Source organism: Spermophilus citellus (assembly GCF_964194105.1).
Source record: "Spermophilus citellus genome assembly, chromosome: X".
Classification (NCBI taxonomy): Eukaryota; Metazoa; Chordata; class Mammalia; order Rodentia; family Sciuridae; genus Spermophilus; species Spermophilus citellus.
Genome location: NC_138190.1, coordinates 128598206 through 128608621, shown reverse-complemented (window position 1 = coordinate 128608621; position 10416 = coordinate 128598206). Strand labels below are relative to the sequence as shown.

The window sequence follows — 10416 nt, the reverse complement described above, 5'->3', positions numbered from 1 at the left end:
TTGGATCAGTCCAGCAGAATTAAAAAGTATAATTAGCCCGAGAATTCACTCCACTCCTCAACCTAACTGCTGCTTAAATATCTCCTGCAATGTTTTTGCACTTTCTGCAGAGCATGTAGAACTCAGTCCTCAGATGAAGCTATTGATTGCAGGAAAGCAGCCATGAATTGCTATGAGCTTGTCACTGCGGATCCTGCATATGCGTGTGTTATCAACTACAATTGTCCTCATAAAATTAAATAAAAGCACGCATTTATTATTGTGAGGCTCCAATTAAGGGACAGCTGGTGCTCCTATTACACTTGCATTAAATCGAAACTTGTAATTTAGCTGTCCAGATGCACACTTTTTAATCAAAATATAAAATTGCATTTGCTTTGTCCATTTTCCATTCAAAAGTATCTGGAAGCTTACCTCAGGCTCCTCCTACCCTGCAAACTCCTTCGAAGAAGGGGAACTATTTGCACTGATCAACATTTTCCTCTACTAGGTTCTTAGAGGGAAATGAAAAATTGGGGGCATTTATGGAAGGGTAAGGACCCACAAAGGCAGCTGGTGAGTATTTATTTATTCAATCGGCAGTGAGTCGCTCTATTTATTGACTAGGGTCGTTTTTGGAATACCTCTTTTGCCTCACCTGTCTCAGAAATGTCTATAAGCCCACAGGTTTGAGGCACACTGCATTTTCCATTGGCACTTCAGTTTCTGAGGCTCTAGAAACTTTGCCGTCGCCCCCTCCCACCCGGGATGTGTCCATACTCCATGTGTTTTCGTTTTGGAATAAGCCCAGCGTTATGATTTGTCCCCCTTCCCTTAATAATGAAATGACAAAGGGCATTCGCAGCGGGGGCTGGGCGGCCAGGTTTGGGGGAGAGGCGCCACACCCCCTGAGAATAAAGACCACGCTGCTCTCTCTGAAAACCCTGCACGAAGGAACGAATCACACAAAGAATATATTTCGCGACGAAACAGCGCCCTTCAGGAAGAAAGTGCCCGCACTCGGAGCGTGATCAGGAGCGCGACTTTTTGGCGCTCTTTGGGAGCAGCGAGAGGGAGGCAGAGGACAGAGAGTCCCCGGGTGGGCGCCGGAGCCCAGGCAGCACGCGCCCGAATTCCCGCGCGTTCCTCAGCGGCGAGCCAAGGCTGGAGCCCAGCGCCTAGCCAGGTGAGGTCGGCGGCCGCGGCGATGCGGGGAGCGCCGCACTACCTGGCCGGGCGGGGCGGGGCCAGGCGGCTGGGGATGGCCGCGAGCCGCTTCTGAACCCCGCGCGCTTGCTGCCCGCGCTCGCGGCTCCACTGCCTTGTAGAGTTTCGCGGGAGTTGCGTTTTGGCGCCTAAAGCCCCCTCGCGAGCGCCGCTCCCTCGGCGCGACTGGTGTGTCAGGCGCAGGACACCGGAGAACTGTGGCCCCAGCGGCCTGGCCCGGGCTACTCGGGTCAGCGGACTCCGCGAGGGGACATCTGGTTTAGGGCACTGACCAGGACGGGAGGGCACGCCTTTGACTAGGACCGGGCGGGGTTTGGGCCGGGGTTGCTATGGCAGCTTCTAGCCCGGGCGGGAGCCCCACGCCCGCCCGCCGCTGCAAGGGAGCTGGGGCGCTCCGAGGTGTGCTCCAAGTGGACTGAACCAAGAGGATGGGAGAAAGGGGGAGGGCTGGCCCGGGTCCCCCGTCCCCTCCCCCAGTCCGTTGCCGGACCCAGGAAAGGGCCCCAGTGGAGTCCAGAAAATAAAATGTTCTTTCCTCCGGGCTTGAAAGGAGGCTTGCAAAAGCACAGGGAAGCGGAGGGACTGTCGCCTCCATTCGGGAGTCCTCACGTGCGTGTCTCCAGACTTGACATTTTATACCCCACAGCGGCCGACTCAGAGCCGGGTAGCACGTCCCAGCCCTGAAGTTATGTAGGTGGGGCGGGCTTTAATTTGCTTATATCTAATGATTTGAGGAACCTCGCTTTAAAATGGCGGCATTCAGTATACACCCCTGCTAAAGGCTCTCCCGGCACCGGGGCCACCTCGCGCAGCGCTGCTTTTGCTTCTGCCGCTAACACATGGCATGAGCCGCTGTCGCTGCCGCTGCCCCTACTGCTGCCGCTGAGAGCAGGGCCCCTTAGCCTCTGGGTTTGCGCTAGCAGCATAAGGTAAGGCTGGAGATAAGTTGGGGTTTGTGAGAGTGGCTGCCTTTTTTAGGACGCGAAGAAATACAATGGTTTTAAACTTTATTTTACAAAATGGCAAATAGAAGGAATATTAATACTGCAACTTTGTTGGAATTTAGAGCTTTTATCTCCCTCCTTTTTTCTCCTCTTTCCTTCTTTTTCCCCCTTGCTCTCATCTCTTTAAATAAATTGAAAGGAACTTCTTGCATGGCATACCATCAGCAAATGCTTTTAACAACCCATCTCACCATTTCCACTGCGATACCGATATCGTGAGCAGTGCCACAGCTTGCTTGAAAAACCAGGTCTCTTCCCGCTCTGGATCAACACATTTGGGCAGCTTACTGTTACTGCCAGGCTCTGAAGGGAATGAGAGTAGATTTTGGGTAGATCTTAGGAGAGTGTTAAAAAGGTAACTTTAGCTTTTAACACTCACACAATATGCTTTTATGGTAAGAAACTGAAATTAAACCCAGACTAAAAATGAAAGTTGGAATTTAAGTGATTCATTTATGTAGTTTTATGATTGGGATAGACCTACTGTGTGTTTTCCTGAACACTGTCTATTGCTTGGTATATATAGGTACAATATATAAATTCATATTGGTCTAATTAGTGTGTTTTAGAGGAGTTTTCTCTGAGATATTCTTAAATTGCTATTTTTAAGTTGGGCTCAGATCCCCGCAGCCTCTCCATATACATCTATAAAGTTCATGGGGAAGCATCAATTAAAACTAAACTGTTGCAGTATTTAATTTTTAAATGATTGGAAATTTTTCACTATGCTGGCTTCCTCATTTAACCAATAAGTTTTTGGGTGATTAGTGATATAATGGTCAGAAAGCACGCTGTTGATATAGCTGTACAATGACTAGATACCAATGCTTAATATAATTTGCCTGGGTTTTTCCTTTTCTCCCCTCCCCCCTGGGATGAAAGGCATGTTTGACATTGAGACTTTCAAGAGACCTTGGATTTTTCCTTCTTATATTCACATTTTGTCTTTTACTGATGCAGATTTAGTCCTTGATGTTTAAATACATTTTAAATTAATTTAATTTTTAATTTGCAATACTTTGGAGGGATGCTTTCATATTTATAAAAACTTTTCCAAATATAAGCTAAATAGTCTTTTGCCCACAGACCAGCTGACATTATTCTATCCCAGTCCACATTTTACTTCTCCCAGCACAGTGGACTTACTCTTTCCATTAAGTTTAGCAAGTGTCTGGAAAGGGTGGGGTGGGGGGAATGTTGCTTTGCAACTATTAAAGCATGGTATGGTTTTTCTACCCAGGTGCTATAGTCTACCTAGAAACAAAGAACAGAACTGCTTACAATGTGATTTACTATATAGTAAATTTCACATCACTTTTTAAGATTATTTTTGAGAGACTGGCTGTGGGGGCAGTTCATTTCTTCATGCCTGAGGGTTCCTATACATACAGCAATAGATTAACTTGATTTTTTTCAATGGGACGATAACAAATAAGCACTTCTTCCATTTTTAGTGATTAAATGCTTAGATCCCAGTTCTGTAAGCTTTGATTCTGGATGTGATTCCTTGTTGCTGAACAACTTTGGACCAAATGCATCCTTTTTTTTTTTTTTAAGTGAAAATACTAAACCTTGAGGCCAGAGTAGACAAGCTAAATTGGTGTTACAGACTTAGGAGGAAATTTTGCCAGTTACCATTCTGCTGCCATATATAGTGATGAGATTGGAAATCTTGTATGGAAACAAGGAAAGGAGTTTGTCAGAAAATTTTTTTTTTGAGAAAGAACTGATATAGTGCTGGGGTATAGGTGGTGACTGCATGCTTTGCTCTACTTCTAAGATCTACTTCATTTCTTTGATTTCCTTTACTGCCTTAAGCACTCATAATGACTCCCAGGACTATTATAAAATAGCTTTCCCCCCTCAACTGTCCACTTCAGGCATTTCACAACAGCTGCTTTTTAAGGAGGATAAAACCTATGGTTATGAGCTGGTAGCCAAAGTAGCTTTTATATTATTCCCTTGCACCTATCCTACACCTAAATAATACTTTGCACAAAGTAGGTGCTTAATAAATGTTGAATTAAAAAGAAAATGTATAGCTTATAAACCCACGAGGAGCATGCTTGGGCACAGCTTTTAATTTAAATGGAAGACTTTTTGTGCGCTTACAAGAATCTAAATTTTAAAATTGATTTGAATGTATATTCCCCTAATTGTCTGTATTCTACTTGCCTCTCATTGTACTTTACAGGCACTTGTGTAAGACATTATTTTAATCAGTAGGTGCATTATTATCTGTCCAGCTTGACAGTATGAAAAAGGGAAAAAAACAGCTTAGGAATAAAAAAGGGTTTTGTCTTTTGAGTGGCTGTACAGCACTGTACATGCTGGATCAGTGATAGTCCCTCGGCTGTTGTACAGATGTTGACAATATAGTTTGAAGTACACTTTGGTTCTGTACCCAGCTGTCTTTGTATGTGAGGTAAGGGGAGAAGGAAGGAAGGGAGTGAGAAGCCCTGAAGTAATGGAAGATTTTTATTCATAAAATTTTACTTATCCTACTTATGTTACAATAAATTCAGGAAGGTGGCAGAATTTCTCTGTTTTGAAATAAATTATGTTGTCTGATAGGATTACAAACAGGGATTGGGGCAGAGCAGACAAAAATAAGTTACAGTACATGTTTGACACGTAATTTGATCCTGTAATTAAAGTTAGATAATGGCCACTGCCATGTTAAAACTATCAAATGTCTAAAAGAGATGGCAGGATACACTCACCTTTATTTTATCCAGGCGCTTCCATGCTGGCAAGTTTTCTCATGACAACATCTACTAGATTAAACAGATAGATTTCCCCCATTATAAATGTATTGTTATGTCAAGAAAATGGAAATCAGAAATTATGCTTCATTGTGAGATTTTTCTGCCTCCCCTTAGGTGTGCTGTGTTTCCTCACTTCGAAAATAGAAACCCGAGGGCCTGGAGCTGTAGCTCAGTGGGAGAACACTTGCCTAGCATGTGTGAGGCACTGAGTTTGATCTTTAGTACTGCACAAAAATAAATAAATAAAATAAAGGTATTGTGTCCATCTACAACTAAAAATAAAAAAGTGGAAATTTGAGCTTTAGATAAAATAAAATGGATAATTTCCTTCTATGAGAATAACCTGTCTGAGAGCAAGTAGCTTATCAACTAACTAACCAAAAAACATGATGTATGACCAAGAAGAAGGCTGTTAGATCTATATTAATGAGGAATTTTTGATCTAAAGGAAACCAGATGGTTATATGGCATCCTACTCTTCCTGAGTGGTTATATATTGCCTCAAGACAGCCAAGTGACAATAATGGAAATACAATCTTGAGAATTAGGATAAATTAGGTATCAATTACCTTATCAGGTGATAATGACATCCATGGGACCTAAAAGGGATCAGAAAATATTTCTTTTCAGGCCATTCTAGTAAGGGCACAGTAAAAATCCATCATTTTTTCTACTTGGTATTAAATTGAGTGACATTGTTTTTAAAAAATTGATGGGGAAAATAATAGAATCCAGGAAGTTGGACATTATTTTTGAGTAATAAAAGTACTCCCAAATGGCTTGAGACCACAGACACAAACACAATATATGTGTATGAATGCATAAATTAGTGGTCAGTTTAGAACAATTTTTACAGCTATGTATTCAATTCTCCTTGGAAGAATATAGAAAAAAATACACATTTTTAAATCATTCTTCCAATTCTAAGAATTAAAAGAAAAATGTTCACAAAAAATTATAAGAAATATTTAATGTAAGTATTATGTCTCTGAGGCTGAGAAAAAGAGCCAGGCTTCTAGATGTTTAACTCCATATAATTAACTTTCAGAAAAAGGATGGATGCATTGTTCAGAACTCAAGAAGAAGAAAGAGTGAAAAGAGGCTTGATTTAAATGTACACGCATGAGTATCTATGTGTATTATATGTAAATAGTGCTTTTCAAGAATCATAGTAACCCCAGAACTATTTGTTTTCATTATTTTGAGACATAGACTCACTGTATTTCACAGGCTGGTCTTTACTTCCTGGGCTCAAGCCATCCTCCTGCTTCAGCCTCTTAGGTAGCTAGAAATTGGGTTGGGTTACACAGAGCCCAGCTTCCCAGAACTCTTTATAACAGCCACAAGAACAAAGTGTAAAGGGGAAAAAAGAAGCCTGATTAGAGATTTAAGACTCAATTAGTCATGCTTGTTAAAATATCATGTCCACTCTCAAATCCTTCTTGCATCAGCATTAAGATGGCTCATGAGCAGAAGAAGTGATTTGTTTCTGATTTTAGGCAGTTTGATTTATGCCTTACAGAAAGAAAGGACCTCCAATTGAGAAAAAGGCAGTTTAGACAGAATGCAGGGGCTGTCACTAAAGACTTCAGACAATTTGATCTCCTTAGGCCATAGGAACATCCTAGAGACTGCTGGTTTGAAGGATCTGGTTTTCCATTTTGGCTTATTCAAATTGAATTAAAATTGTTCTCATTCTATTCTCTGAATTCTAAGCTTCTTGGTGTCGTCTGCAAATGGGGCGGGAATTTGAGAAAGGTTTCTTTAGGCTCCTTCAGGTGTCCTTGAATGTACCAGTAACTCCTTATTAGGTAGGTTACTGGGTGCCTGCGGGTCTCGGTAAAAGTTTAAGTAAATCCAAGAATAGATTCATTTTTCTAATATGTACTTGTATTTTGTGAACATTCTTCCTGTGATTTTAGGTAGCATTATTTTTTTATTGATAAAACATCAACAACAGTGAACACTAGGTTGAATGTAGGTTGCTGCAGCAGCAACTCTAAATAAACAGGGAGAAGCTTGCATTGGCAGCTTTTGGGCTGAGATTTTGAGGACTGGCTTGAAAGCCCCTGCTATTTTTCTGTCGCCTGAAGTTACACTTAGTATACATTCCCTCCATCACAGGGAAATCAGTCTTCAACACGAAGTTATATAGAAACAGTTCTGTAAACTGTTTTACTAGATAAAAAAAGAACAAAAGAAATACTGGGGCTTGGGTGCCTCCTGTCATATATAGTTTAGAAAGTGATGAAGTCACAGCTGAAACCCAAAAAGGATACTGGAAGCTGTCTCATTTTCAGTCAGACACTGATTGCCCATTTAGAGTTTGGATTTTCATCGGTTTTTATTTACCAAGATACAGGTGTGAATAATGCCTCTTTTTACAGTATCCAGAAAGCAAAGTCCACACAGTAGAAGGGAAAAGAGCTGCCATTTCAGATCCACCACAATCATCTTTTGTGCCCAGAGGACCATCAGTCCTTAGGTACAGCTCTTGTAATTTCTCCTTATGTGGTAGTATGAAGAAACCAAACAAGAAGGTGTGTTGAGGAAAGCGGTAGAAGGGGTGACCTATTGGCAAAAATGAGACTCAAAGAACCAGAGAGCTTACATTTCACATTTTGTTTTGTAGTCTTCAGCCTTTAAGCAGGAAAACAAAACAGCAAAACAAAAGGGCCATTTGTAATATTAGCTTGGGCATATATCCTATAATTCCCCAGTTATTTGTTTTATAAATGGAGAAAATGAGATTGTCAGATAAAATTAAGGTAACTGCTTTATTAAGATTGGATTCGTGCCGGGCACGGTGGCTCATGCCTGTGGTCCCAGCAACGCCCCAGGCTGAGGCAAGAGATTATAAGTTCGAGGTCACCCTCAGCAACTTAGTGAGACCCTGTCTCAAAAAATAAAAAGGGATGGGGGTGTAACTCAGTGGTAAAGCACCCCTGCATTATCCCAGCACCAAAAAAAAAAAAATTAAGAAAAAGAGAAAAACAATATTGGATTCATATATTTTGATTTTTTTCTTGAATTATATTTAAAATATATAGAGATACATTTAGCAAGACTCATGGCACAGAGGTGGGGATCACATCTCACCTCCATACCCAAGTGAGGAGTTTGTATTTGTCCTCTGAAAACTAGGCATTCAATAAATGGTCCTGTTGTGCATGCCTTTTTTATTAAAGGGCACACTGATGTTCTCAAAATTCTTGCTGTCTGATATTGACGAGGATCCCAGAGGGAGGGGGAGTATTTATTTTCAGAAGTGATTTTGAGAAAAAAAAACTGCACATTGTACAGTCTTGTTTTACATCTAAGGGCTTCAAAATCATAAAATCTTTGGAGGGAAGCTAGGATGCTGAGCCTATGTGATTTAATCTCTTTTTTGAATGCCTACAGCAGCAGCCTCAGCTACAGACTTTGAGTCAATGAACACACAAGCTAGGGTAGGGGCTGGACTCAGATTGACAGGCTCTGCAAGGGAGAGCCATTTTTGAAAAGAGCCTTGGATTTTGGCGGGACTTTTTAAAATGGGGATGGAACCTAGGGCCTCACACATGCTAAGTAGGCACTCTACCACTGAGCTACATCCCCAGCCCTTGCTGGGACGTTTAACTGATGGATTAACTTCATGTATTAATTCGCTTAGCGAAGTAAACCTGGCCCTGCTGGGAAATTCATGTGGACATACTGAGAGATTCAGTGTTACAATAATACTATGCTTTTCACCAGCTGAAGTTGTAGCTTAGTGGTAGAGATCTTGCCTAGCACATGTGAGGTACTGGGTTTTATCCTCAGCACCACATAAAAATAAATAAAATAAAGGTTAAAAATATTTTTAAAAATGCTTTTCTTTCCTACTGAAACTTCCCCTCCAAAGCTCTTTGTCATTGAGAAGTTGACAGGATAGACAAAATGTGACCTAGCCCTCATAGCATTTCACAGTGCTGGAAAAACATGAGAACATTTCTGTATTTTGTGGAGAGTGTGATGATGATGATTATCTATAATGTGATTCAATTAGAAGATTCTCATACCTGCACATACATTGAATTTGCACAAGTCATTTTGTGGGATAATGATGATGATGATGAGGGAGCAGGCAAATCTAAGAGGCTATTACTCTGGGATAATGTAGTATTCAAGTTCTATCATTTACTAATCAGATACATGAAAATTGTGGTTTGATCCTAAATTAACAGGAGCTGGGCATGTTGGTACACACATTTAATCTCCTCGACCTGGGAGGCTGAGGCAGGAGAACAGCAAGTTCAAGGCCAGACTCAGCAATTTAACGAGGCCCTAAGCAACTTAGTAAGACCCTGTCTCAAAATTTTAAAACATTAAAAAGACTGGGGATATGGCTCAGTAGTAAAGCACTGGGTTCAACTCCCAGTATCAAGATAATAATATTTTTTAAATAAAAAATTAACAGGAAACAACTAGGCTATCTCATGTCTGATTCTGAGTACTTATCATTCTGATATTCATTTAAAGTGATCAGATATGTGACCTGTGTTATTTTTTTCTGTAAAAGTTATATTTCTCACTCTTAAGCCAAGATCACATAATAGCCCTCCTTATTGTCTTATGTCTATCCCTGGAGAAATTTCCATAATAATTTTAGCCATCTAAGAAAACAATTCAGATAGAAGCACTCAGAAATGGTGACAAGCAATGACAGGAAGTACTGGTTGCCCTGGTCTCCTTCATAACTTAGTTGAGGCCACAGCTGGCTGATTTGCTTTAAGCTTCCTGTTTGGGGGCTATTTGGGTCAAAAGTAGCTGTGTTTTCCATATAGTGATTTTTTTTCTTTATTCTGTAAGACCACAATAAATCTGTCACTGGACTGCATGTTTTGTATATTTTATGAACTGTATCATGTGGTTCGAGTTTAATTTGGAAGGCAGTGCTTTTACAATCAAGATCCCCCCACACACACGTGCAGCTTTGGGGTCTGGGATTGCAGGGGCCTTCAAAAGTTTATAGCTTTATTTACACAATAGTGATTGCTGAGGAGGGCATTTCCTGCCCGTTAATGACTAGTTGGGAGGACCAACAGTCCAAATCCAGTGAGAGAGGACCTTTCATTAAATGCCACGAAGGGACCAAGGCACTTTTCTCATGGAGAGGTGGGGAGAAAGTGAAACCACATTCTGCCCTTTGAAAAGCCCACAGCAGTGAGAGCAGAACTAGCTATGGATGTGGGGCCTGGTAGTGTTGAGAATGGAGCTTCTTTTCCTGAGAGGAACAAATTAATTCTTTCCCATAGGTTGCCAAAGGGGAACATGAGTGGGGAAGGTATTTCCTTTAGGTTGATGGCCCAGTGGAGAAGGGTCAAATAAAGCAGAGGCCTTCAAACCTCCCATTAAGTGCCTGAAAATGTTCAACGCAGTGGTGTTAGAGTTACTTTTAAAACTTGTAAGATCACATG

General features: G+C 41.2%; 1 protein-coding gene across 1 annotated transcript in view; it reads left to right on the top strand.

The window, feature by feature from the left end:
- Nucleotides 1–1034: 1034 nt before the first annotated feature.
- MBNL3 (muscleblind like splicing regulator 3) overlaps nucleotides 1035–10416 on the top strand; it is a 110256-nt gene continuing 100874 nt past the window's right edge. Inside the window, exon 1 of the mRNA XM_081276505.1 lies at nucleotides 1035–1165. The gene's annotated coding sequence lies outside the window, so the exon portion shown is untranslated. The remainder of the gene's footprint in view (nucleotides 1166–10416) is intronic.